This window comes from Chenopodium album, chromosome 3, assembly GCF_948465745.1.
Source record: "Chenopodium album chromosome 3, dcCheAlbu1.1, whole genome shotgun sequence".
Classification (NCBI taxonomy): Eukaryota; Viridiplantae; Streptophyta; class Magnoliopsida; order Caryophyllales; family Amaranthaceae; genus Chenopodium; species Chenopodium album.
The window spans coordinates 9,660,165-9,666,656 of NC_137836.1; the positions used below are offsets into that span (position 1 = coordinate 9,660,165).

At 40.0% G+C, this 6,492-nt stretch overlaps 1 non-coding gene across 1 annotated transcript; it reads left to right on the forward strand.

Moving 5' to 3' along the window:
• Positions 1-5,887: 5,887 nt before the first annotated feature.
• On the forward strand, positions 5,888-5,994 carry LOC145625998 (small nucleolar RNA R71). Its single transcript, XR_014110886.1, has one exon. It is a non-coding gene; the product is annotated as a small nucleolar RNA R71 (small nucleolar RNA).
• Positions 5,995-6,492: the final 498 nt, after the last annotated feature.

The following is a 6,492-nucleotide window of genomic DNA, read 5'->3' on the forward strand; positions in this document are numbered from 1 at the left end:
GTAATATTTCTATTATTTAACCTAAATATCAATTTCGGCCCAGTTTTATGGTTATGAACATGCAAAGAAGAAAGAAATTCACAAGTTAATTCACGATAAGTGGCATAATGCATATCAACAAATTTCCTCATACCAATATCGTTAAAAAATCTCCTAACATAGTCATATAATCCCAATGCTTCTAGAGTAGGGCGGTGTAACCACAGTGAAAAAATCACCTCTCGCCTGTAGAGTTGCTCAAGCTTTTCCTTCTATTCCGGGGTTGCTATCTTGATCATCGGCCACTGTGCTAGTTGCAACACCGAGTCATATTGTTGGCTTGAGCTTGAGCTTCCCCCTAGAATTTGTCTTGCCCTCTTTGTCGCCATTTTAGAGAATGGGTATAAAAATTATTTTAGTGGAACTTGAAATTTTTTATGTAGGATTATAGAGGATGAAGAGAAGAGAAGGAATATGTAAAAATATTTGAATTTAGGTGAGTAATGAAGAGAAGATCTTAGAGAAAAGGTAGAGGTTTTAAGGTTTTAGAGAGAGAAAGTTATGGAGGAAAAGAGAAATGAAGAAAGAAAGAAAGAGGAAGAAGAAGAAAGAAGGAAGAAAAGAAGGAGGGGTTCGGCTGATCCATTTGTCGCGCCCGGTCGGGCGGTGCTTCGCTCGATCGGGCGATCTAAACCCTCGAATTATACTGTTCTCGCGCCCGGTCGGCGCCACACCGCCTGATCGGGCGATGCATCCCTTCAAAAAAATTCTTCGTTCTCGCGCCTGGTCGGGCGGTAAAAATGTCCGTACATGTCAACTCTCGCGCCCGGTCGGGCGAAAATTAAACTTTTTTGAACCCTTGCTCTCGCGCCCGGTCGGGCGGACCTTCGCCCGGTCGGGCCCGAGGCTAGCTTGGATGATTTTTTTTTTCTTTCTTCTTTTCTTCAATTTTTGGCTAACTCTTTTCTTTCAAGTACAAAAACTCATAAAACTCATTGGATTCCCTCCTCTCTCCTCTCACAAGAAAAAAAAGAAAACAAAGACTAAGAAGCAAGAAAAATACGAGTTGCCTCCCGCAAAGCGCTGGTTTATCTAGGTCCCGCACGACCCTCTTACCACATTGTATCTCAAGATGAACCGGAACCGATTAGGTGAAGTAGTTCAACCGCACCAATCGTAGCCCCCTCATGATATAGCTTAAGTCTTTGACCATTAACCTTGAACTCATTACCATGCTCATCGAATAATTCCACAAAACCAAATTTGTTAGCCCTTTTAACAGTAAAAGGACCCGACCACCTTGACTTTAACTTTCTTGGGAATAGTTTAAGTCTAGAGTTGAACAACAACACCTTGTCACCCTCTTTGAACTCTCTCGGAAGGATCATCTTGTCGTGCCATCTCTTGGTCTTCTCCTTGTAGACACGTGCACTATCATAGGCCGTCAACCTAAACTCATCAAGTTGGTTAAGTTGAAGTAACCTCTTTTCTCCCGATAGCTTAGCATCCAAATTGAGCTCCTTAATAGCCCAATATACCTTGTATTCTAATTCCACCGGAAGATGACATGCTTTACCGTACACAAGTCTATATGGGGTAGTACATATTGGGGTCTTAAATGCAGTTTTGTATGCCCAAAGGGTGTCATCCAACTTATCGCTCCAATCTTTCCTTGATTTTTCCACCACCTTCTCTAGAATGGCCTTGATCTCATGATTAGAAACTTCAACTTGGCCACTAGTTTGAGGATGGTAGGCTAAACATGTCCTATGGTATACACCATACTTCTTGAGGAGGGTATCTAACTTCCGCTCATGAAAGTGGGATCCTCCATCACTGATTATGGCTCTAGGTACTCCAAACCTTGGAAAGATAGTCTTCTTGAAAAGTCTATGGACTACCTTGGCATCATTAGTAGGAGTGGCAATGGCCTCAACCCACTTGGATACATAGTCAACGACGACAAGTATATAGCGATTCCCATTTGAAGAAGGGAATGTTCCCATGTAATCAACACCGCAAACATAAAAAATTTCAACTTCTAGAATCCCGGTTTGAGGCATCTCATGCCGCCGCGAGATGTTTCCAGTCTTCTGGCAAGAATCACAAGCCTGCACAAAGTGTTAGCATCTTTGAACATGGTGGGCCAGTAAAATCCTAACTCATTTATCTTGGCCACCGTTTTGGTGGGACCATGATGTCCTCCATAGGGTGAAGTGTAGCAACTAGTAAGTATGTCGTGAACTTCCCATTCGGGAACACACTTGCGAAATAATCCATCTGCACACTCACGAAACAAAAAAGGATCATCCCAAAAATAATGTTTAACATAAGAAAGATATTTCTTTTTCTGTTGGTAGGACAAGTTAGGAGGTAGAGTACCACCCACTAAATAATTAGAAAAATCAGCATACCAAGGGTGTTGATCTACAACTGCATACAGGTTGTCATTAGGGAAAGAATCATCAAGAGAATCCTTACCCTCATCATACCTGATACGTGACAAGTGGTCTGCCACTACGTTCTCTGCACCCTTTTTGTCCTTTATCTCAACATTAAAATCCAGGAGCAAGAGAAACCAACGGAGTAGCCTAGGCTTTGATTCCACCTTAGCTATCAAGTATTTCAAAGCTGCATGGTCAGTGAAAACAATAACTTTAGAACCAAAAAGATATGATTTAAATTTTTCTAAAGCATAAATTACATTAAGAAACTCCTTCTCTGTGGTGGCATAGTTAACTTGGGCTTCATCCAAAGTTTTACTTGCATAATAAATAGCATGCAAAACTTTGTTCTTTCTCTGTCCGAGCACGGCTCCTAGTGCAAAGTCACTTGCATCACACATAATCTCAAAAGGAAGATTCCAATCGCGTGCATATATGATGGGTGCCGATATCAAAGCCTGCTTTATCCTGTTAAAAGCCTCAAGACACTGGTCAGTAAAAACAAAAGGGTCATCCTTGAGTAAAAGCTGAGTTAGTGGTTTAGCAATTTTAGAAAAATCTTTGATAAAGCGACGATAAAACCTCGCATGACCTAAGAAACTTCTAACTCCCTGAACATTAACTGGGGGAGGTAATTGCTCAATCACATAAATCTTAGCTTTATCTACCTGTATACCCTTATCAGATACAATATGACCCAGAACTACTCCCTCTGTCACCATAAAGTGACATTTCTCCCAATTTAGAACCAAATTACATTCTTCACATCTTTTCAAGATTTTAGCAAGATTTGTTAAGCATGCATCAAATGAAGAACCATACACACTAAAATCATCCATAAAGACTTCCATACTAGACTCTATGAAATCAGAAAAAATGCTCATCATGCAACGTTGAAAGGTAGCGGGGGCATTACATAAACCAAAGGGCATCGTACGATATGCAAAAGTACCATAATGACATGTAAATTTAGTCTTTTCCTGATCTTCAGGGTGAATTGGAATTTGGAAAAATCACGAATACCCATCCAAATAACAAAAGAACTTATGATTAGCTAAACTTTCAAGCATTTGATCAATAAAGGGACGGGGGAAGTGGTCCTTTTTAGTGGCGTTATTTAATCTACGATAATCAATGCACATACGCCACCCTGTAACAGTTCTAGTGGGAATCAATTCCTTCATTTTTCTCGTTTTTAATCACATTCATCCCACCCTTTTTAGGAACCACCTGTACAGGGCTTACCCACTTAGAGTCAGAAATAGGATAGATAATACCTGCATCAAGTAATTTCATAACCTCTTTCTTGACTACTTCCTGAATATTAGGATTCAACCTTCTCTGGGGTTGAATACAAGGCTTATAGTTGTCCTCTAAATGTATCCTGTGCATACAAAAATCAGGGCTAATAACCTTAAGATCATCAATATTATACCCAATTGCTCTTTTATGGGTTCGAAGAACCTCTAGAAGTTGGGAAGTTTGTGGGTCATCAAGTGCAGTACTGATGCAGGGTATAGTTCCTGCTCATCAAGAAAAATATATTTTAAATGAGAAGGGAGAGGTTTAAGTTTAGGTTTCTTAACCTCTGCAGGTTTTGATTCCTGAACTAAATTCACTACCTTCATGGTCTCTTTGGGGTCTAGCTCTTCTAGGGAAAGAGCTTTTTCAATGGCATCCACTTCATTACCCCAGACGCTTGCATTATCTGCAGATAAATATCCACAAAGAATTTCCTCCAAGGGATCCCTTACAAGAACCTGTGGTAAGCTTTCATCACAAATATCATCCATTATATCAATCACATCAATTAAACAACAATTTTCCTCTAGCATAGGTCTTTTCAAAACTTTCCTTAAATTAAAAGTAAAATTATCATCACCAACAGAAAGGGTTAGTTTACCATTTTTGACATCAATAATGGTTCCTGTAGTATGGAGAAAAGGCCTACCTAATATAATGGGAATTTGTGTATCCTCAGCCATGTCTAAAACAACAAAATCACAAGGGATAAAAAATTTACCAACTCTGACAGGGACATCCTCTAAAATACCTAAAGGGTACTTAACAGAATGATCTGCCATTTGCAAAGTTATATTAGTAACTTTTAAATCACCTATATTAAATTTAAAACATACAGACGATGGCATAACACTGACACTAGCACTCAAATCACACAATGTTTTATCAATGAAGACATTACCTATATGACAAGGGATAGAAAAACTACCAGGATCCTTTAACTTAGGAGGGGATTTAATTTGCAATAAAGCACTACATTCCTCTGTAAAAGCTATAGTTTATACCTCATCAAAGGCCCTTTTCCTAGTCAAAATATCTTTCATAAATTTAGCATATGCAGGAACCAGAGTGATTAAATCAGTGAAAGGAACTGTTACCTGCAAGTTTTTCACAACCTCCAAAAACTTACCGAATTGTTTATCAAACTTACTCTTCAATTGTCTATTGGGGAATGGTAGTTTGATAACTGGGCTCTGCACATCTCCTCCCTTATCCTGAGATTTACCTTGCAAAGAAACATTAGAAGGGTTAGTATCTTTTTGTAGCCATGTAGGGTTAACAAGATTAGCATTTGGTATAAAGGAATCAGGATCAGGAATAGGTCCATCTTCCTTTGGCATAGGAGGTCCATCATAATGTGAACCACTCCTTAGAGTGATTGCATTGGCATGATCTGTGGGATGGATTGGTTGCGATGGTAGAGCTCCCTGCTGACGGGTTTGTTGGGTAGATGAAATTTGCGCAATTTGATTATCCATGATTTTATTGTGAGCTATAATTGAATCAATTTGTGCATCCCTACTCTCCATGTGTTTTTGCAAGCTTGAAAGAATTGCTCTAATTTCTGTCATAGCATGGTCAGAAGATGAGGAGGATTGTGCTTGGTTTTTCTGGCCAGAATTAGGATGGTAATATTTCTGCTGTGGTGGGGGTTGCTGTTGTGTTTGTTTGGAGGTGGAGGGATTTTTACATTGGTACTCCGATAAGAAAGATATGGATGGTTCCGGAGGCCAGGATTATAAGAGTTAGAGTATGGGTTATTTTGCCTATAGGTTTGAAAGGCATTAACTTGCTCCATGGAACTCCTACAATCTTGCTCCCAATGCCCTACAATTCCACAATTTTCACAGAAAGCTTCATTGTTAGCAATAACAGAAACATTAGCTACAGAGTTAGGAGCAAGAGTAAGATTATCGAGTTTCTGACAGATAGATGTTAACTGAGCTTGAAAAAAGGATACAAAATCGACATTATGTTTTCCTTTATTAGCAAACTCTCTCGGATTCTCGTATTGGGAATTGTGTATTGCCATATCTTCGATAACCTGTCCTGCATCTTCCACATTAAGATTCATGAATCTCCCACTATCTGTAGAATCTAGAACTGATCTAGATGAATTTCAAAGTCCATTGTAAAAGGCTTGGATCAATTGCCATTGTGCCAGATTATGGTGGGGGAATTCTCTCTGTAGATCCTTGAACCTCTCCCAAGCCGCATATAGAGTTTCATCGGCCTCTTGGGAAAAGTTCTGAATAGCACTCCTTAGTACAGCTGTTCTCTCTGCAGGGAAATATTTAGGTTATTTTAGATTTTAACACCTCACAAAAACGCGAAAATTGATTTTAACACCCCCATAAAAAAATGAATTTTAACACCAGATAAATTTTCAAAAAATTGGTATTACCACAACTTAACGGTTTCCATCCGAAAATTCCGTTAAGTGTGGCCCACAATAACACGTGTCAGCATTTTATTTGTTACAAAAAAAGAGAAATTAAAAAATAAAAACCAAATCTACCCAGCCACCACCACAGCACCACCCCTGCGCCACCGCCGCCTTCCCCCCAACTCACCACATCCCACCCCGAAACCACCACCCGTGTCGCACCACCACGCCCAACCCACCTGAACCCTCCCCCTCCCTTTCCCGCAACCGTAACGCCCCCAAAACCACCAAACCCAAAACCCTCGTCCCCCCTAAACGGCCACGAATCCGGCCTTAAAAGGCCGAAATCGGCCGGTTTTGGGGATTAGTGGCCTTAACCGA